We start from the raw sequence: 23,540 nt of genomic DNA on the forward strand, positions 1-23,540 counted from the left end.
CTGACTGAGCCCCCCAGATGTCCCAGGGAGGCTAGCTTTTAAGCTCAACTCCTTCAGGCTGGGAGGACTCACCTTCTCTGCTAAGGCAGATGCCGGAAGGAAGGTCTATCATACTGTGGCACAAACCTTCTGCTATAAAAAAGAACTATGTTGAGAGTAAAGTAGATCAATAGAGTGAAAAGTTTTACCATACTTGTGGGGTAAATTAATATTCAACAGTTTAGCATTTATGTATGCTATAAAACTGTGGCAAATTATAATCTTAAACAAATAAACCAAACACAGTCCTATGGGGATGTTAAATTTGACTAAGCCCAGTGAATTACTAAATCCTGAGAGCCTATAATCTGCTTGTCCATTAGACAGTTTCTTCCTGGTCACCTGGACAAAGATATTTCTTGTTTCCTGGAGGCTCTGAAACACCTTTTTAAAACAGGCATTAAGACTCAAGGATTTTCAACCATAATGTTATGAAGCCTCATTTTTACAGAATATAAAACACTGTTTCTTCCACTTCTAATAGCTTGCTACTAAATTGTCTTCCTGCAGCATTTCCGGATTGTGGGACACAGGGTGCTTAATCGTGCTCACTCCTTGCTGAACGCCTGACAACAGTGAGGAGCTTCAAGACTTGCACTTGTGGCATTCCACTTATTTTAGGGATCCAGGTGATCTGTAATTTGATACCAAGATGAGGATCTTCTTCCGTCTTGGTTATTTGGGGTGTTGCTGTAAACTCTTCTCTCTCTTTTAGAGAAAGACAAGACTTTTCAGATTCCATCTTACGCCTGGCTCTTCTATTGATGTTCTATCTGTTTCAGCAAACAAAGAGTCAGAGGTAAGTCCTGTGATTCTGTTTGGGTCTAACAAATTATGAAGAACAACTTCTTGGCAACTCTTATATCCGTGTTGCCCCGTTTCGAATGGCCTTTTCTTACAGCTCAATAACATCAAAGGTGCTTTTACTTGGCGACAACTTTGCTTTGCAGATTCAGAATTTAGGAAAATTTTCAGCCCTAGGAAAACTAGGCAATATGATAAATATTTCATTAGAACGTACACCCCTTCAATGAGCTGCAGACACTCTGTTGGAGTTAAATTTTTTTTGGACAGTGCAAGTGGTGCATTCTTTTCTTCATGTTTTTCCATACTCTTCCAGAATGAAATATTCATTTCCTCTTTTTTTTTGTTTCAACTTCCATAGGAGGCCATTTATAGACATTCCCCTTAGATTTCTGCCATTCATCCAGGTGTTTCCTTTGATCCTCTGCTGTGATCTTCTTCTTAATATTTGGATTAATTTGGGTCCCATTTGGGATTCTTCTTCCTTTTATGGTTTGTCACCAGCTTGAGTTTTGGGAGCTGTCTTATTGAGAAAATGGTTCTGGGGAAGAATCTTTTTCAACTTGGAGTCCAAAGTCTGTGCTTTTTGTTGATAGCCACTGCTGCATTTATTCCCACTGGTTCCATTTGCTGTTATGTTAGGGGTGCTTGGAATGACTGAATTGAAACTGCCAACTGTCAAATTAGAACTTTGGCTTATGGCTTTTGACTTTTGCAGTGCACATGATGTCTGAGGTTTAAAACAAGGTTGAGTGGATTTCTGATTTTGCTTGATGTTTAGATGTCTGCTGGTATAGCCTCCCAGAAACACACTGGGGCATGTCCAGGGTTTGGTTTGTTTTACTTTCTTCGCAGTAATAGTGTGTGACTATAACTTAGCTTCATTTGGTTTTTCATATCTATCTCTATTAACCTTTATATCCTTTATGTCTTCGACCACTGGTTTCTTTGATGCTCGAGTCCTACTAAGGGTCTGAACATAGTGAGAGGAAACTGTCTTTGGGAGTTTTCCCCTGGTCTTGCAAGATTTGTTCCTCTAGAGAGTTGCTGTGACTGTACGGGTGGGATCCTAATTTGTGTTTCTCCAACAAATTGTTTACTAGCTCTGTCTTTCAAAACAGCACTATTCCCTGAACTTTTGCCCAAGGCTTGTTTAGGAGCCAAACTGCTCTTGGTTTGACTATGAGCTAGTCTTTGGCTTAGCTATTTATTGTCCATAATTTAGAATTTGGTTTCCTCTCAGAGTATAGAAAGCTATCCAAGGTTTCATTTTCAACACGGTTATTGTCCACAGGGTCTGCACGTTTAGCGTTTCCTCATTGCTACCTGCTGCTTTGCAGTTTTTTTCTTGTATATAAGTGATCCCATGGTTTTTCTAGAGAGTCTCCAGGAGGGGATGATCCAGCTTCATGCTGTTGTTGACTATGCTAGAAGGCTAACAGTTTGAGGTAGAAGAAACACAGCCTGAAGTCAGCCTTTTGCCCAGAAGTTTTGGTGGCTCCAACTTTGGCTTCTGCGATCTTGTGATATTATCAACTTTAGGCTGGAGTTTAATGCTGATGGGTTTGTAGCTTTGATAGGCAAAGCAGGATGTTTGCTAACATCCTTTTGGATATAATAGATTTAGAAGGTGGAGGACTCAGACAATTACCCTTGCGTTTAGATAAGTAAGGCTTGGTGGTTGGCGCTTCAGTTTTCCCTTGGCTGCCAGGTACCCTGAAGCTTTCTCTGCCTGTGGACAGCCCTGGTAGCAACATGACATCTCGGTGACAGTTTTTCTTCCTGTATTTTTAACTGTTTTGTATTTGCGTCTTAAGACACAGAGAAGTCAAAGGGGTATTTACCTCTTGGACCTTGTCTTAGGAAAGGAAAGATAGAACATAAGTAAGTGTGTCCATAAATAATCATTACCTATTAAGTAAAAGAAAAATGGGTGATTGGACAGAAAATAACAGGTATGTGGCTGCTTTGAATATGTCAGGGAAACCTTCTGGGGATTATTTAACCTGAAAAGAAAAGCTAACCATGCAGAGCATTTAATATTCCATTTAGAAGCTAGAGCAAATTTATTTTCTTTAGGCAAGAGAGAGCTAAGTATATTAAGGAACTGAAACGAAGCTAATTTATCATTTAATTTCTATGACTTGACTCCACTTTTATTTACTTTTTCTTCGTATTCACTTATACGTGTACATAGACCCTACCGTTTTCGTAAATGCCTTAAATATGCCTTAAAATGAATGCAGTTTAGGCTCAAGTGAGATCCTCTCTGTAGATGAAAGTATGCAGTAGTTTAAAAGGCCAAGAAACCCCCAAAGCTGTGAAAAACCCCAAAATCTAAGGTCATGTTAGGCCTTTCTTCTTTTTTTTTTTTCTTTTTTTTTTTAAACAACTTCTTTTGTTAAGCCACTGAGATTTTTTTTTTTTCAACGTTTATTTATTTTTGGGACAGAGAGAGACAGAGCATGAACGGGCGAGGGGCAGAGGAGAGGGAGACACAGAATCGGAAACAGGCTCCAGGCTCCGAGCCATCAGCCAGAGCCTGACGCGGGGCTCGAACTCAGGGACCGCGAGATCGTGACCTGGCTGAAGTCGGACGCTTAACCTACTGCGCCACCCAGGCTCCCCCATGTTAGGCCTTTCAAATGAAACTATAAGAAGCTCGACGTTTCTGGTCCAGCAGGGAAGAAGCTTAGAAGTTGCCACTTCATTTCAACAAGAGGCAATAAGCTGAACAAGCTGAAAAATTAATAGCTTTTCTTAGATCTGTAAGGCAGAAGGGATGTCACAGAGCAAACCAATGCCCCCCAACTTGGAGAAACCAATAGGCAAATATGAAGAATCACAGCTTACTAAAGCAGAAACCCATGAGCAGAAATCATCACAGGGAAGGGAATCCTGAACTGTAAACGATGAACTGCCGAAGGCTCTGTGTTAGTAAGTCTGAGAGATAAAAACTTCAGGGGACCTAGAATCAGAAAAGGGGCCCCATGCTTTTCTGAGTTTTATCTCCTGGAGCTCTACCAGGTTATCACAGTGAATATTAGAAAAATCCCTTTCTGCTTACAGTAGGGGAGGGGAAAAGAACCATTTTGAAATACACCACAGCATTCTGTTCTTAATAGTATCTGCTGTAGGAGAAATTATTTAAGCATAGCCTAAACTGCTGTGGTTTTATCAGAGTCTACATGACCCAAGGGAAGAGAAAATATCCAACTCTAGCCCATTCTAGCTATCCTACACAGCCTAAGGAGTGAAAAAAAATGGGGAGGCACTTGTGAAGATCACAGTCCAGAGGCACAGACTCATTAAAAGACTGAGACCTAATCATAGAACAATGGAATGCTTGCCTGAGCAAGGATACCTCACCACCTTTACTGAAGGTCTATTTATCATTGTTCCATTATTGCCACTCAATTCAATAGTATTGGATTGGAGACTTCAACACACCTTTATCAGAACAAGATACATTTGAGGCACCTGGATGGTTCAGTAAGTTGAGTGTCTGGCTCTTGATTTCGGCTCAGGTCATGATCCCAGAGTCATGGGATCCACCCCCACATGGGCTCCATACTGAGTGTGGAGGCTGCTGAAGAGTTTCTCTGTATCTCTCTCTCTCTCTCTCTCTCTCTCTCTCTCTCTCTCCCCCTCTGCCTGCTTTACCTAGCTTGTGCTCTCTCTATCTCTCTCTCAAAACAAAACAAAACAAATGGGTAGATTCAGCAGGAAGAAAATCAGTAAGGACATAACTGAACTCAACACCGTCATAAATCAACTGATATATAATGTGCATCTATAGATTACTTCATCCATCATCAGCAGAATATGCATTCTTCTCAAATTCACATGAAGCAATCCCCAAGATAGAACAAATTCTGGCCCATAAAACACATCTTAACAAATTTAAAATGATAGAAATTATGCAATGTGTGTTCCCATATCCCAAAGGAGTTAAACTAGAAACCAATAACAAAAAGATAGCTAGAAAATCCCAAAATCCATGGCGATTAAACAGTATACTTTTAAATAGCACACAGGCCAGAAAAGAAACCTCAAGAGAAATTTAAATATTTTTAACTAAATAAAATAAAAACGCAATTTATCAAAATTTGTGGGTTGCAGCAAAAGTAGTACTTACAAGGAAATGACAACGTTGGATGAATATATTAGAAAAGAAGCAATATCTAAAATTAGTTATCTAAGCTTTCACTTTAGGAAGGAAGAATAAATTAAATCCCAAGTAGGCAAAACAAAAGTAATAATAAAATTAGAGCAGAAATCAATGAAATTGAAATAGCAGGTGAAGGAGTAAATAAACTATGTGCAGTACATCTAGACAATGGAATATTATTGAGTGCTAAAAAGAAATGAGCTACTAAGCCATGAAGGAAACGTAAATGTATTTTACTAAGTGAAAAAGGCCAATCTGAAAAGGCTACCAACTGCATGATTCTAACTATTTGATATTCTAGAAAAGGCAAAACTATGGAGACAGTAAAAAGATCAGCAGTTGTCATAGATTAGTCAGGGAGGGATAGAGATGAATAGGTAGAGCACAGAATATTTTTAGGGCAGCAAAACTATTCTGTAAGATACTGTAATAGTGGATACATGCACTTATGCATTTGTCTAGACCATAGAATGTAGAACACCCAGGGTGAATCTTAATGTAAACGATGGACTTTGGGTGATAATAATGTCCAAATGTAGTCTCATCAATTGTAACAAATGTACCAAACTGAAGATGTTGATAATGGGGAAGGCCATGCATGTGTAGGGCCAGGGGGCATACGAGAAGTCTTTCTTTCTTCTGCTCAATTTTGCTACGAACCTAAAGTCGTTCTAAAAAATAGTCTATAGAATTGAAAAATATATATAACTGTCAGCATTTATGGTTGCTAGACATCAAATTAATTTAAGTAATCAAGATCAATGTATGACAACAAATCTGAAAAACATGTTAATGAAAGAGTCACTCAAGCCCACATATTGTATGATTCTATTTATATGAAATGTTCAGAATAGAGCATTCAATAGAGACAGAAAGTAATTTAGCAGTTCCCAGGGGCTGGATACAGGGGGAAATGGGACATGACTGTTAATGGATTTTTTTTCATAATTAAAATATTCTAAAATCAGACGCTGATTATGGCTGCATAGTTATATGAATATACTTAAAAACCACTGAAATGGGCATTTTTAAAGGATGAATTTTTATGGTACAAATGGAAATTGTATCTCAAAAGAAGCTGTTATTTTACAAGTTAACAAAATATACATGTCTTCAAACATTAAAATGTTGCTTTATAAGTGGATAAAATCAAACAGTAACAGAGTTACAAATTTATCAGATACTAACAAGGGAATTTCCAAAAGGAACTCTTAAAAAGTCAGACTTTTTTGAAGGAATTAAAGGGCAAAAGAAAATGTGTAAAACAAATTATAATGTTTATTTTATAGATGAGTAACTAAAGCTAAGTAAGAACAAGGACTTTGGCCAAGGTAACAAGGAGAAGAAACATCGGTGCTGGTACCTGAATTCTGGCCAATTACATCGAATGCTAAAAATGTTTTTTGCTCTTGAAGTTCCTTAAAATTCTGATGTCTTAGCAAATAATATCTTTCTCACATTAAATATTTCTAGGACACAAATAAAAAATCTATAAGGTGTTAAAAAATTCATACTTTTAAAATATTTACACTTCTAACATTTCTCCTTCAGGGCAGAAGAAAGGGAAAATGCATATTAAATACTCCAGATAGTTAAAATTTCAAAAACATTCAGAACATGGCTAATAAAAATGCTTTGCAAACCAACTGAATTCTAACCATTATGACCACAGATTTGAAACTGCTACTATGAAACATTTGTGTGCATATGTGGTGGTTAAAGCCCTGTCTCATTTGTTTGGGCACCTAATTCAGAAACATCTCTTTCAATAGTATCGATTTACTATGGAAAATAGATTATTGTACGAAAATAAGCCATTTATCAGTCTGTCACTATCAAATGAAGGCAAGTCAATCTCCCTGGATAAAAATTCCATGTCACCAAAAAAGATGCTACATCAATTTTTATTAAAAATATACATTTTGGGATGCCTTGGTGGTCCAGTTGGTTAAGCACATGACTCGGTTTTGGCTCAGGTCATGATCTCCTGGTTCATGATCCAAGCCCCCTGTGGGACGATGTGTTGGCGATGCGGAGCCTGCTTGGGATTCTTCTTTGTCCGTCCCTGACTCTCTCTCTCAAAATAAATAAGCATTTAAAAAATATACATTCTGTTTATTCATCATTCTAAATATTCACTTAGCCTATCAATGTCAGGTACTTTAGTAAGTTCTAAGGTTGTGATATAGACCAACGTAAGATATCTTTAAAGGAGTTCCTGGTTTAGTTGAAGAAACGAGCATGTAAATAGAAAGTTGAAATACTTATGATAATTTTAAGGTTGATATAAGCATACAGTATAGAGGATTGATAAATCTATTGAATGGGTAGATGAGCTGCAGAGTCAAAATAAAATTTCTCAACTAGAAAGTTAGGAGCGTTTTTCAAAATAAAATATGTGTGACAATTATGAAAGCTGCAACTGTTCCAGTTTTCAAGTAAAAAGCAACCCCCAGTGCCTGAAAAGGTGCTCGACATAACTAATCATCAGGGAAATGCAAATCAGAACCACAATGAGCTATCACCTCATATCTGGTGGTTGAATGGCTATTATCGAAAAGACAAGAAATAACAACTGTTGGCCAAGATGTGGAGGGGAGGGAACACTTGTGCACTGTTGGTAGAATTGTAAACTGGTGCAGCCACTAGGGAAACAGTACTGAGGTTCCTCAAAAAAAAAAAAAAAAAAAAAAATAGAACTACCATATGACTCAGCAATTCCACTTCTGGGTATTTATCCAAAGGACATGAAAACACCATGTCAAAGAAATATCTGCACACCCCCTCCCCAAGTTCGTAACAGGATTATGTATCATAGCTAAGTTACGGAAACAACCTAAATGTCCACTGATGAGTGAACATGTAGAGAAAAAAAATATATGAAATATTTATAAATATAAATATATATAATAGAAATAGAAATATAGGAATATTATTCAGCCATAAAAATAGACAGAAATTCTGCCATTTCTAACAACACGAATGGAACTTGAGAGCAAAATGCTAAGTAAAATAAGCCACCCAGAGAAAGACAAATACTGTATGATCTCTTTAGGAAACTGAAAACAAACAAAACAAAACTCATGGTTACAGAGAAAAGATTGGTGGTTACTAAGGGTGGGGACAGGGGATGGGCAAAATGTGTAAAGGTGGTCAAAAGGTATGAACTTCCAGTTATAAAATAAATACATCCTGTGGATATATTGTACAGTGTGGTGATTAACTTAAAAGAAAAAAAAAAAAAGATCAGTACCTCTCAGCTACAACCCAACTTCTGTGCTTACAGAAAAAGAAATCAGTGTAGTTTCAGACAAGTAAGAGCACAAAATTATGCATAAACTTAATGAATTGCATTATCCCACAAACAGATGATACACCATATGCACAACAGAGCATTTAAGAGTTTGGGATTCATTTGAGGGTTTGTAATGCAAAACATCATAATTTTTCTGATATTATAGTACTTTTCAACTAATTTACTAGCTAATACCTTTGAGGAAGTTAAGTGCATAGGAAAATTCTATTATAAGACAAAAAAGGATGAATTACTAACTGGGAAACAACTATACTAATCTGGAGAAAATATTTTGTAATGAAAATATGATTAAATCCTTTAGCTGCAAGCAAATTTATGAACTCATAAAAAAATCACTACAAAATAAAATATGTAATATACATAATTTTATTAAGACAACTTTATATAATATCTTTTATTATATATTTTTTAATTTTAGAGAAAGCGCATGAGCAGGGGAGAGGGTCAGAGGGAGAGAGAGAGAATCTTAAGCAGGCTCCACTCTCACTGTGGAGCCCAATGTGGGGCTCAATCCCATAACTCTGGGACCATGACCTGAGCCAAAATCAAGAGTCAGATGCTTGACTGACTGAGCCACCCAGGCACCAAACACAGAAATATGCTTATTTAAGCAAACAAAACAAATAAAATTTATTGTATTTTTAGCCATAGAACTGATCTCATAAATATTGTCTATGATATAATAAGTCTTAAATTTTAAACACCAATAAATATGAAAGAACAAAATTCTGACAAAACTGTACATATAGTAAAAATTCCTTTGATTGGCTCACATCAGTACTTTTTACATAATTTGAAGAAAATGAGATAGTTGTGCTGATAGCTAATGGGAAAACCTGGTCTAAAAATGTTTAATTCAGTGTTTTCCAAGACCATCTCCCAAAGAGTGTGTGCTAAGATTTCCAAGCCCTAGTAATTATGGAAAAGGATGCCAATTTTTTCTCTACATCATATATTTTTTCATATAAATGCACAAATGTGATTATAATATTAGACATATTAGAGAAGCATTAAGTAAGTGCATTTCTTCCATTTGTGTGTCTCCATTTCCCTCTATCCACTTAAACCTAAAATATTTATTTTATTGAAGGGTTCAAGACAGATTTCCTCAAAATATACTGCTTTGGCAAAATGCTTATTTTCAATTTAAAACAATTGATACCTAGTACAGGAAAGCTCTTCACCTCCCCACAACTGCCTAAAAGGATTTATATAAAGGCCTTGCTCCAGGAAGAGAGCTTGTACCATAGATAGCTCTATTATGATATGAATGGTGTATGGCAGGCAGGGAGGAACCTAGCAAGGCCAGTTTGACCCAAGTCCTCTCTGTCTCATGGTTTCTAAGTGCATTATTTTCCTTTGAATACCCAGACCCCTACCTCTTTCTCCTTAGCTCAAAATGACATATATACCTCATTTTACCTGTTGTTGGAATTTCCATGTCTGTGTGGATTCCCATATACTATTAAATTTTATTTTCTCCTGTTAATCTGTCTCATGTCAATTTGAGTCTTAGTTCAGCTAGAAGGACCTTGAAAGGGACAGGAATTCTTGTCCCCCAACATTGTATAAATAGACCATACTAAATATTCTCATTTCTATGAGTTTTCTAAGTGGTTTACGTCTACTTTTGAGTTTTGTTTGAGTCATTTCATTATTTCAGATGCTTTAATGTGTCCACAAAAACCTGCAAAGTATTGTAGAATAATCATGTTTTAATTTCCAAATATTATTAAACTGCTGGAAAGCTTTAACTTATAGCATATTTCCTGCAGCATGTTTGACAATATTTACTGCATCCAAATGTTCTACATGCACACTTTTTTATTTTTTGAAATTTAGAAATTTTATCAAATCTTGCCAAACTCCATTAGTAATAATGTTTTGTTTCTTAAATTTGTTGATACTTGATTATTACTCTTATTATTGTTTTATATATATTATATATATATATATTTTTTTTTTTTTTTTGAGAGACAGAGGGTGCAAGTGGGTAAGAGACAAGTGAGCAAGGATCATAAGCCCAAAGCAGGGCTCATGTTTTACCTGAAGCGGGGCTCATGTTTGCCCAAAGCAGGGCTCATACTCACCTGATACGGGGCTTGTGCTCACCCAAAGGGAGGCTTGAACTCATGAGCATGAGATCGTGACCTGAGCTGAAGTCAGATACTTAATGACGGAGCCACCCAGGCACCTGATACTTGATTACGTTGGCATATTTTCTTACATCAAAAGGCTCTTGCCTTCTTCCTATGAACTTCACTTAGTTGCAGAGTAATTTTTTTTCCCTTAGATAAATTGCTGAATTGTTTTTTTTTCTAATTGTTCATTTAGATTTTTGTATTAGAATATGTCTGAAAGCTCATAGTATTTTTTTATTTTAAATGTATTAATTACACATTAATAATTAACAATGTATGCCTAGCTTTATTCTTTTTCATTTTAAACCTGTCTGAAGTTCAGTGAGTCTCATCAATCTGATAATTTAGTTCTTTATTCAGTTCATTAAGAGATTTCTTTATATATTTGTTACTTACCATCTCTTAAGCTCTGTCATTCATTTTTTTTCTTATGGAAGTCCAATTTTTTTGTTATTTTTATTGTATCTACTCTATAATGGCATGTTTTTTGTTTTTTGTTTTTCCCACATAACTTGTGCCACTTAATATTTTCACTTTGTGCTTGGAGACATTTCTTCTACTCAATCTTCTATATCCGTAAACGGGTTCACAATTTAAGCACACTATCCTTCAGTTTACCTGCTGAAGTATTTAGTTGGGAAATCTTAATATTTTTGTTCCAGAAAGCATTTGTGATTGGGATTCACTTGAGTTTTCTTGAGGCTTTTTGTTATTCGTTCAAAGTAACTTTCCGTCTCTTGGAGCAACTCTGTTTTGCTGGCATGAAACGTGTTTGTGCTGACTGGATCTTCTCCCTGGCTGCTAGAATCCCTTAGATGATTTGTTATTCTCTCTATTAGCCTTTAGATCTGGTGGTAGGAATAAACAAGTGGGGGCAGTTTGGCTGGTTTTTACAGCCCTGAGCTAGTGGTTCAGAGGCAGAAGGGCTGCAGGTCCCCTGCTGAGTAGCAGGATGAAGCCTTTGCCATTCCCAGGTCTTCAGGCATATTCTCAACTTTAAGAGCAGAGGACATAGTCCAGCTTTTCCCTAGTTTCTAATATCACATGCATTGGACAAACTTTCATCAATGTCACATTTTCCTCTAGGGATCTCCGTGTGCCAGGGATTGCAGAGATATGGTGATTCAGTTCTAGCCCAAGGAAGAGTCCTCATCAGTTTTCTCTATCAAGATCTCCTTCAAGCCTAAAGGTTCTCCTGTTCCCATCTGTAGATTGATTTCAAGAGCTAATTGACTTGGAAAAGACAGCCAGGAGTCTGGAGAAAAGGTATAGAGCCCCATGTATTCCTTAGGTAGGGCTGCCACTTAAAAAGTACAGAGGGGGCGAGGAAGGACCTTAACAGAAATTTATTGTCTTACAGATATGGAGGCTAGGAGTCCAAAATCAAGGTGTTACCAATTGGTTCCTTTTGAGAGCTGTAAGAAAAGGATCTGTTCCAGACCCCTTTCCTTAGCTTATGGATGTCCATCATTTCTCCGTGCCTTTCTCCTCTTCTTTCTAGGATATCTATCTCTGTGTCCAAATTTCCCCTTTTTAAAATGATACTAGTCATACTGCATTAGGATCCCTCCTAATGATTTATTATAACTTGATCATGTCTATAAAGATTCTATCTCCAAATAGGTCACATTCTGAGGTACTAAAGGTTAAGAATCCAAACACACCTCTTTTCAGGGGTTATGATTCAACTCACAACAGCCATATTTAGGTCAACTGTCTATGATACTTTATGTGTATATAAAATGATACTTTGCCTAATATATCAGTGAAGGCCTGGATTGGTCCTGACCCCACATACCATAAATGTGGGCAAACTGTAACACAAAATTCTGGAGGTGGATAGAATAATAAAAGGACTCTAGTTCAGAGGACCTGAAGGGATCATGAGAACCACAAACACATTATCATAAGCAATCTTAGAATTTCACATGTATGTTTTACACATTACCAGCTGAACATAAATGAGAATTTTATAAAACACTCAAAGGTGTTTGCTACTACAAAAGTTTTTAATTTTATCTATAAACCACCCTTTTGGTTATTTATTTGCATTTTCACCAGAGTGAAAGGTAAAACATAAAATATTGCCTTTCCAAAACATTAAAACAAAAAAAAAAAAAAAACCTTACAGGTTTAAAGGAGGTCATTGTTTGAGTTTAATCACTATATTTAAGTGTCAAGTGGGAGCTCTGTAGTAAAACAACTCTGAGTCTGCATTTCAATTAAGTTTAGAGAAAGGTGGGAGGGGGGAGTTGCAGAGGAAAAAAAGCTTTAGTCTGAAGATTCAAAAGGAAAAGAATTAATGAGCCATGTTAAGTGACAATTCTTTGTTAAAGAGGATAGTTAATAACTACTTAACTAAATGGACTTTTAGAAACATTCTAAAATATGCCGCTCGAAAATATTTTATAAAGTTTCCTAATTTAAAAGGGGAGAGTAGGCAATTTTCTATTGCAATCAAATACACAACAATGGGCTCACAACCATTAGATTAATTGGTTTTATATCATGTGTATTCTCATTATCACTATATAAGTTCTATATTGATCCCACGTTCTTGGAACAATTGGTATTATTGATTAAATTTAATTTTGTCAATCTGTTGGCTCTAAAATTTTGCCCCATAATTTAATTTGAATTCCTTACCTACAAATAAAGTTGAACATCTTAAATTACATAAATGACCAATTTCTTTTTTTTTTAATTCCTGTTCATGAAATCTTTCCATGTTTGTTTTGTATTGTCAGTCTTTATTCTTCTTGATTTTGTTAAAGAAATATTCTACATATCCATACTTTGTCTACTATATTTTTATGTTATTTTTAAGGAAATATCTGTCTACAAATACTTTGACAACTATATTATAATATATTATATTATTATTAAATTTGTCAAATACTTGGCTTTCATGATCATCTAGTTTATCTTTGTTTTCCACTTTATTTTTCCTCCTGCATTTATTCTTTCTTTCTACACTTATGAACATCCAGTTGTTCATTCCAACATCCAAAAGATGTATCATATATTGTTAATTTTCAGCCTTGATTTATGAACATTTAACACCACACATTTCTAATTAATCACCAGTTTAGCTGCTTTTAATATGCATTTTATTATCATTAAGCTTATTTTGTGATTTGATATATATTTATATATTTGTTTGTACCCACAAGTTCTTAATGCATAGTTATTCATTTTAACTTGATTAAATATCAGTCATAAATGCATTCTCTGAAATGATGGCACTTCTTTAAATTAGTTGAAACTTATAGAATACATTATTATGTTCACTTTTTACAGATGTTCAACACATGCCTAAAAAAATGCTTAATTTGGAGGAGGTAACATTGTATATTCATTACATAAAATTTGTTTACTATACACACACTATAATATGTATATACTAAATGATGTATTTATAATATATAATAAACACTATATATATATATATATATATAGTTTCATAATTTATATCCTGATTTTTGTAAGCTTGATCTAACTGCCATTGAATAGTATGTTAAAATGCCTTTTTTGGATGCCTGGGTGGCTCAGTTGTTTAAGCATCTGACTTCTGCTCAGGTCGTGATCTCACAGTTTGAGTTCAAGCCCCACATTGGGCTCCTCTCTACTGTCAGTACAGAGCCTGCTTCAGATCCTCTGTCTCCCTCTCTCTCTGTCCCTCCCCCGCTCTTGCTCTCTCTCTCTCTCTCTCTCTCAAAAATAAAATAAACATTTAAAAAAGTTTCTTTTTAAAAATGCCATTTTTTTTGCATTACATGTTTTAAAATTATATTTTTAAGTGCATACATATTTAGAAGTTTCATGTCTTTCTGGTGAAAATTTTTCATTATAAAAGACCCTTTTTGTGTGTAAATATGCAATTTTCTTCAATTTTGTTTAATATTAGTGTGGCTACACCAGCTTTTATCTATCTATCATCTATCTATCTATCTATCATCTATCTATCCATTTATTTATTGGTTAACAGTGCCCTGATGTACTTTCTTCTCCTCTTACTTTTATCCTTCCTGATATCCTTTAGTTTACTTCTGGTTCTTACAAACTGTATATAGCTATTACTCCTTATTTTCATTTTTAAAAATAACCTTTTCTCTGTAGTGGATTTTGAGAATTTTCTTTGACTTCAGTATTATGTAGTTGTATTGACACTGATTTTCTCATTGACCAAACTCTACTCAGCCTCCCCTAGGCTTTTCTGACTTTTGGACTTTTGAGTTCATCTTTGCATTGTCTAATTTTAGCAAGAATTCTGCTAAATTATTTTAATAAGAACCCCACATCCTCAATTTCTGATAGCCATTGGTATCTAATCATGTTCCTTATTCCCCACCGTACCCCAGGTCAGCTGGACTGCCTGCAGCAAGAATCCTGTTAGGTAACTTTAGCCAGAACCACCACCCCTCCCCCGCCCCTGTTTCCTCTAGTAAATTTTATCAAATGACCTGCACCCTGCTTTGGCTATTAATTTCTACTTGCCCAAGCGATTTTGGAGTTGAGTTTGATTTCTCTCCCCCACTGCAACATTTCATCTCTGTGGTCAAATACCCATACCCCTTCAATAAAGCCTTTCTTACCATGCTTTCACAATTGTCATTGAAAGTTGTTTTTGTTTTGTTTTGTTTTTCTTCTTTAATAGTACTAACTGAGATGAGTCTAGTTGTAGTTTTCTGTCTACTTGCCCCACTGGGACATTTTGCGCTTCTATAAGGTTAGAACAATGCCTTTAATCATTTTGATAAAAATTTCAGTTATTTATTTCGTCATATTTTACTTATCCCCATTTAACTTATACCTTTTTGGGAAGAGGGGGAGAAATACAAATCTGATGTCTGCTGAAAATTATGAATCTCTTCTCCATGTTTTTAAAACTACCTTGATTTTTGACTCTGTTGGTATATTTTTTCAGATCTACCTTTCAATCCACTAATTCCCTTTTGGGATATTTAATGTGCTGCTTCAACTATCTAAAGTTTTTTTTTATCTTTCATAATTTTTACTTCTAGATACTTCCTTGGTTATTTTTCAGACCTATCTGGCCAATTTATAGTTCCAGTCATATTTTTATTCTTTTCACATAGTAAATGCACTGATTTTATATTCTCTAGTCATTATTCCAACATTTAGCCTCTGCTCTTCTAATTTTTTAACTGCTTTGCTGACTATAATCATGGTGGCCTATCTATTTGTGTGATTTTTTGGGGGGGGGTGGGTATTGGGTGTATGTTCCTTGAAACTTTATCTACGGGAATTCTTTCAAACTTGGTCTTAAGATATATTCCTCCAGAGAGTATCTATAGTTGTTTCTGCAAGATTTCTAGGACACGACAATCACAGCACAACTTAAATACATATTTGAAACTTGGCATTCATGTGGCCTTAGGAGGTATCAATTCTGGCTCAAAAACTTTGTGTAAGTTTGTTTTGGCAAATAACTTTTCACTGAGATTTGTCTGCCTCCATTAAGAGCTAAAGCTGAGACAGAGAAGTTTCCTTCTCAGAATCCTTTGGAATATGGACAGTTTTTCCTATAGTTATAGTTTTTCCTGTGGTGGATAGTTGCTTCCTATGGTTATTAATTCTTGGGATTTCTGGTTTAAAAGACATAAGGACGTCTGAGTGGCTCAGTAGGTTAAGTGTGGAACTTCAGCTTAGGTCATGATCTCATGGTTTGTGGGTTCGAGCCCCGCATTAGGCTCTGTACTGACTGCTCTGAGCTTGGAACCTCTTCAGATTCTGTGCCTGCCTCTCTCTCACTGCCCCTCCTCTGCTTGTGCTCTCTCTCTCTCTCTCAAAATAAATAAATATACATTAAAAAAAAAAGACATAACTCTTTAGGCCCTTGTTTGAGCTATAGTCCTTGCCTCCAAGTCACTATCAGGTAAAAACTGAAGCTCTAACCAAGAGGATCAGCTGGTTACTGCTGGAATCCTTACAGCTTTAGGCTTCACTTGCTTTTTCAGTTTCTGCTCTTTCATTGGTTTGGGCAGATTTCTGTGCAATCTCAGCTAAACATTTAGGTTTTTTAAGCAAATATTTTCCTAGTCTTTAGGTATGTATGAGATGATTGTTTTTTTAAAGGATATTTACTCTTTCAAATACCAGATATAAACTGTTAAGGAAATCTTAAAGACAGTGGAAAGAATATTGGGAGCAATAATTTCCCCATAAAACTCATATAAATTTTTTTCATTTTTATAAATTAGAAATTAATAGTCAAAATCATAAAGTATTTATTAGCTGTATGAATTTATGGATTTTACTTGCTTCTATATAGGCAAATTATTAATTATTGCACATTATAACATATTTTGGTTATTATATAGTCACTTTGTTATTTAGTTAATATGTCAAATAGATAAGTTCTTAATGTTTCTTCTTACTGTGTTTGTGGCTAAACTGTGGAGATTAATATATGCATCATTAGTTTATCCTACAAAGTAATAGAATTGCAATATTTAGACTTCAAACACAAGTGGTTAGCTATTGCCTAGGAATCAAATTTCAGTAGTAGTTCACGTCCTACAGCTGACCTTTTTGTTAATGAAGTAAAAAATATTATTTTAGAAATAAATCAATATAAGTATGTAAAGGGATTGCTGAACTTTTCAAGGTGTTTTTTTTTTTTTTTTTTTTTCTAGCCTGGAAATTTAACAACATATGTCAGTATTCATCATTTTCAAATTAAGTCAGAGTTTTGGAGAAAATCTTTTATTGAATTTCTTATGAAGTGGTATTATTACCCATTTGAGAAATAAAATGTACTCCAATCTGTAGTTGAGTGCCATAAGCAATTTAGTGTGTGATGAAATATATATGACACTAAAAGAATCATACTCATAAGTCCCCTCAGATCAAAAATGAAAAGGATACAACTTAAAGTTGTGATGTTTTGCATTTTATTTGTTTGAAAGCTGTTTTTTTTATATTTCAACACGTAAGAGATGGAAAATCTACCCCATGAGAAAATCGCCTCAGGAGTGTAAGTATGAAATGGGGTTTTATTGAATTAATAAGTGGAGGAAGGTATCTCTGCCATTACAACCATGTTAACATATTATTAACCATCCAGAAAACTCAGCAACAATTTTTAACTTTGTGCATTATTTGACCAATATTTATGGCCATCTGTGATATGCTTCAAACTTCTTTTTCACTACTTTCCTTCAGTCACCCCCACCCCCCGTTTTTATACCAATAATATAAATTGAGATATTGGAAAAGCCACTTAAAATTTTTGAACCTCAGTTGCTTCATCATTAAAACATAGATAAGATTATGTATACCTTAGAGTCTTGAGAGCAGAAATTAAGATAATATGCAAAGTATTCAATACAGTAGTTAACTACACAAATGTTATCATTCAAAATTATTCACCCCACTGTTTTCTCTTTTATGCTTTTGAAGATATTTTACCCTCCTCTTACAAAGTTTTTTCATTATAAATTCTAAAAATTAACTGTGAATTGGTTTCAAAGCTTTGCTAAATATCCCTTACCTTATGAAGATTTTCCAATTGTCTCATACTTTTCATTTAAAAAATTTTTTTAACATTTATTATTTTTGAGACAGAGAGAGAGCATGAACAGGGGAGGGTCAGAGAAAGAGGGAGACACAGAATCTGAAACAGGCTCCAGGCTCTGAGATGTCAGCACAGAGCCCGACGCGGGGCTCGAACCCACGGACCGCGAGATCATGACCTGAGCTGAAGTTGGACGCTTAACCGACTGAGCCACCCAGGCGCCCCTCATACTTTCCATTTTAAAGTAATTCATTTGAATTCCCATAGCATTTCTCTTTGCATCCTTCAGTACTTACGTTCTATGAGATACAACGAATATTCATGTATATCTTACATTATATAGATTGCAGCTCCTCTGGGACAAGATTTGTTTTTCATTCACATGTGTATTCAGGAAGCACCTAAGATGATGCATATTATAAATTCTATATTTGTTGATAAATGCGTGGTTTGAAGAAATAATTTGGAGGTACTGTTACAAGTTGTGCCTACTTGATACCAAAATTCAGAGAAAAAAATGAAATATTCAATAAATTAACTGCTTCTAATATCCTACTATTTAAGGTCACCTAAGGAAATATGGCAAATTACCACTACTATCTGGAGAAAAAGATGACAAGCCTGAGTGAGTATTAAAATAGTAAAAATTACAATATAGTGGATAATATTCATCTTACTTATAAGGCACTCTCAGAGTGAACTGAGGGCACACATATAAACTTGAAGGTTACTTTCAGATGGCAAAGGAATATATTTGACCTGGAAAGAAAACCATAATATAAATATCTTAAATAATTGTGAAGCAAGAATGGGCTAAAAGAGATTAGTAAGAATGGACTCTAGAAAAGGGAGAACCAAAGAGCAGAGGATGTGGATTCATTCATTCATTCACTCAGCAGATACTTCCTAATGTGCCAGACACTGTGCCAACATAAGGATGCATATTGCCCCTGCCTTTCAAGAGTATTCAAACAAAGGCAAACATCAAATTATAACTGAATCTATGAAGGATATGAATCCTGATTTAAAGGTAAAAAGGATATTTTTGAAAGGAAAGAAAGAAAGAAAGAAAAGAAAAGAAAAGAAAGAAATGGAAAGAAAGAAAAGAAAAGAAAAGAGAAGGAAAAGAAAGAAAAGAATGTAAGAAAAATTCACTCATACTCTGAATTAAAGGCTAGAAAAAGACTAGACACAAGAAGCCGAAATGGAAGAGTGTTTGAAGGAGAGAATCATGAGATAAGGAACAGCTTATGTTACTGGTGCATAGTGGTGAAAACGGAGACTAGTAAAAACTGAAGTTGAGGAGTTTGCCGATTGAAAATCATTCAGAGCCTTGTCATCTGAAAAGAGAACTGTGGATTTTTTCAAGCCCAGCTTTTGGTTTTATGATTGTTATTCTAAATTCCTGTGGATTTTAGTCTATTACAATGGAAAGGCATTAACGGGTTTTAGGAATAAAGTGGCATCATCTGATTTACTAAACAAACAAAAAAACAAATAAAACTCCTTAATATTCACAAGGGAGAATTACAGGGGAATCAGAGAGCAAACAGGAAGAACAATAGGAGGCTGTTGCTGAGATTCATGTGAGAAATTTTGTATCTTGAATAAGGAAATGGAGATAAATTATTAGATATTTCTACCACTATTCCAAAGAGGTACTTGATCTGCCAACATGTCATGATTATTATGATAGATCCCTGTACAAAAGATAAATTCACTAGGCTCACTTACTTGATGATAATATCTACCTCTGCAATAAAATTAATTCTCCTCTATTTGATTTGTTCTGAACAAGTGATTTTTTTTAAAAATTTTTTTCTTAATGTTTGTTTATTTTTGAGAGAGACAGAGCAGAACATGAGTGGGGAGGGGCAGGGAGAGAAGGAGACAGAATCTGAAGCAGGCTCCAGGCTCCGAGCTGTCAGCACAGAGCCTGACGCAGGGCTCAAACTCATGAGCTGTGAGATCATGATCTGAGCCAAAGTCAGACACTCTACCTACTGAGCCACTCAGGCACCCCGAACAGTGACTTTCTGATTGATTCCTAAATAAAACTTTCTTTCAACTTTCCCAAGAGTGTTAATTGAAATATGTGAATATTCTAATTATTCCAAAAAATGACATTACTTTTTGTAACTTTTTAAACTGGCATTTTTACTTATACATAACCTTTTGATGAGATGATTAGGATGACCCCTATGACTGAATCTGATCAACTCTCAGTAAACTATTTCTAACCCCATACTACATTGACTTCAAAAAAAGTAAATAACTCTTTTACTAAATTGCAAATCATTTTATCTATCTATCTATCTATCTATCTATATATCACATGTTTTAGATCATAGGCAGTAATAACTGAGCATCTGATAAAAGCTTTACATTAGATTGAATTTGATTTACTTTTCTCTAGGTTAGTCAATATACATACAGTTTGAGACAATAGTAGAAATACGCTATTAAAGATAGCTCAGTGGGAGTAGACAATTGGTGCCAAAGGCACCAAGTTCAAGTTTAATATTTTCACTTGCTAAATTTGTGGGTGTGTAACCATCACTTAACCACTGCAGGCTACAATTACTTCCTTTGAAGGAAAGTATTAAATCTGATGAAGATTAATATCACATTCAGCTCTGAAATCCCATGTCTTAGATAACATAAAATATCATCTGTTAGTTCAAGAGAGAAATAAAAGGCAATAAGGAGAAGAGCAGAGATGTGAGCAAATCAGAATCCAGCTTAATTTTATATAAATGGACTAGTCAGTTATTCATCAGCCACAGAATGGTCGTTTTTCCAAAAACACATTCATTTCCTTACCCGTCCAATCAGGACTATTATTCTCAAAAGAATAAAATTTATGAGAATAGCTGTCACAAATATGTAGATGCATGAAATTCATTTTGACCTTATAGAAATTAAAAGCAAACAATATAAAATCCATAGACAAGAAGTCCTGGAAAATTAATCATTACATGTTAACTCAAAGAAACAAAGCACTACAACCCACTCTTTGATTAATTTCTGATTTACTTAGTCAAAATTAATCTAGTACCCAATGTAGTGTAATAAATTCACAAATCTAATTCAAAAATATATATTGTTTCTAATATGATTATTAATGCATTCAAAAATTATTGAGTATCTACTATATGCTAGGTTCTATTCTAAATAATGGTCATTACCCTTACTGCAGTGACAAGTCAAACAAATAAAAGAGGAGGATCATAGCTTTTCATAAATAATTTGAAGGAATAATAATGGTTTTATGAAAAAAACATTAATCTGGAGGTTCCGTATTACTGTCCTCTTACATGACATTTATACTCAAAAACTGATTGACTAGGTATATATTAATTTGATAAAGTATGTATAATATTTCCATGCTTAATATTAATAATGAGATGAAATAGCTAAAATTATCATCTTTTAAGCTGTCATGTAACTATCCAGATTAATGCAAACACAGAATTTTAAATGTTGTGCATTAATTTGCTCACTTAAATAAACTTCCATTGGTTGCTTCCTTGGGGCCAGAGAATGAATCTCAGAGGTAATTTAACTCAATTCCCTCAATGAATATATTTTTAAAGATATAATAAAGAGATTTTTTAAAAGTAGTTTTCCAAAGATACCCAATTAGATAGTGGAAACAAGGTAAGGAATTCAGGTCTCCTTGAAATATAAAAGGTTTTGTTTCTTTTATTATGTGTGGTATTTAAAAGAATTATTGCTATTCAAAGAATGACCAACTAAAAAGAATTTGTTCTTAGTGAGCTTTCAAAAGGTTCATTGAAAATTGAGTTAATTAAAATTGTATGAGCATTCTCGGGTACAAATATTCATGGGTAGAACCAGTGATATTTCTTAGAGACTTCTGGAAGTTTGTAATTTAAAAAGAAAACAAATGCAGAAAGAGACAGATACAGTAATAACATATAAAAATAAATTAAAAAATTCTTTATTCTCACTAAATGTAAAAAAGCTTGTCTACTAAAGAATAAAAAAAAGATTTTTTTTTTTCACCATGTCCTCATTTGAGAGGGTGAGAAGGTAATGACTTATACCTTTCCAGTTAAACAAAGAATTACAGGATAGTCAATATGTCAATTGCTGCTGGAATTTAATTAACAAGAAAATGTTTGTGTGAAAGAGTAAGAACATTCTTGGCATGTAGTTTAGTCATTGAGAAAGTTAAGTGATTAAAAAGGGGCTTTCAGAATAAATATCTAAGGGAGTTTAAGGGAAAAGCTAAGATTCAAGTAATGAAAGCTTTAGTCCTGGTTGATAGTAAATAAAAGCCACTATAAAGATCTAATAGCATAGGTATTAGTCTTTTTTAAATTCTATTTTGAGATACATGAATAAATATGCACATAACATACGCACTCATACACACACGCTTTTCCTTTCTAGTCTTCCAATCCAAATCCCCATATAAGGGAGGGGGGGTGGGCTGGGCGAGAGGGAGGGAGAGAGAGGAGAGGGAGATGTACATGGACGATGGAAGAAAAGATGTACCATATGACCTAGTTGTCCCCTTCACTTGAATTTATTATTAAGATATGGAAAGTGTGTACGGAAAAAAAAATGTTGGGTGGCATTGTGCCTCTAAGTAGTCATCTCTTCAGATTTCCCATCTTCATCTTTTTAGAACCCTTATTACAACTGAAGAAAACTCAACTTAGTCCACTCAACAATGTTTCCTGGCCAGAAGGAAGCTGGCTAGTGTTATGAGAATTTTAGAAGCAGCTGGTTCTCCTGTTCTGCTGATGCTCATGAACCATATTCTCTGCTCTTCTCTAGCCTTTTCTAAGGGTTTGGGTTTACTGTTGACTCCTGCATTTTGATATGAGGTCAAAGAGATGGGGTCACATCTGAAAAGACTTTTCTTCCCAAATTGTGCCTTTTCCCGGAAGAAAATAGAAAAGGGTCTCTCCAGCGCTGTTTTGCTACCTAATTCACAAAAGCCGCTGACTTTCCCAATGCTTAGTCCTGAGGCTTTCTTCCCTCAACTCCCTCCAGTCAGAGTTAAGGCTCTGCACCAGTTATTCACTGCTTTTTTTAAAGGGTAAAGTGCTAAGCACGGCCTACGGTGATGAGTAGCCTGCCACTCAGTCCCGCTGTGCGGTCGTGATTGGAGAACAGAACAGTGTCGTTTGGCTCCGCCCCCGCTTCCCTTTGCCGCGCTAGCGGTGTCGGGTTTTACTCAAAGGTGGAGAGTGGGATTCGGCGGGCGGCGCTAGGAGCAGGTGAAGAAGCATCCTTGTTCCGGCTGTTGCTGTTATTCTTTCTCCGGTGTCTGAGTCTGGGAAGGACAAGCTTTCTTTGCTGCTAGAGCTTCAGTGAACTGTTGCCCAGAACCTAGGCACTTCAGACATTTCATCTCACCCCTTATTCCGCGTTCACCGTGTAAAACCTGCACATTTGTAACCCTGTGAATCTTCCTTCTGCTCAATGCCCAGAGAAGGGGTCTAAAGGGAATTTCAAGTGTTTGAAAGACAGGGTCTTTGCCGACTGCGGGGA

At 35.2% G+C, this 23,540-nt stretch overlaps 1 pseudogene; it reads right to left on the reverse strand.

Moving 5' to 3' along the window:
• Nucleotides 1–439: 439 nt before the first annotated feature.
• On the reverse strand, nucleotides 440–23,278 carry LOC115512960 (annotated as a pseudogene).
• Between the last annotated feature and the right edge of the window lie 262 nt (nucleotides 23,279–23,540).

Source organism: Lynx canadensis, chromosome B1 (genome assembly GCF_007474595.2).
Source record: "Lynx canadensis isolate LIC74 chromosome B1, mLynCan4.pri.v2, whole genome shotgun sequence".
Classification (NCBI taxonomy): Eukaryota; Metazoa; Chordata; class Mammalia; order Carnivora; family Felidae; genus Lynx; species Lynx canadensis.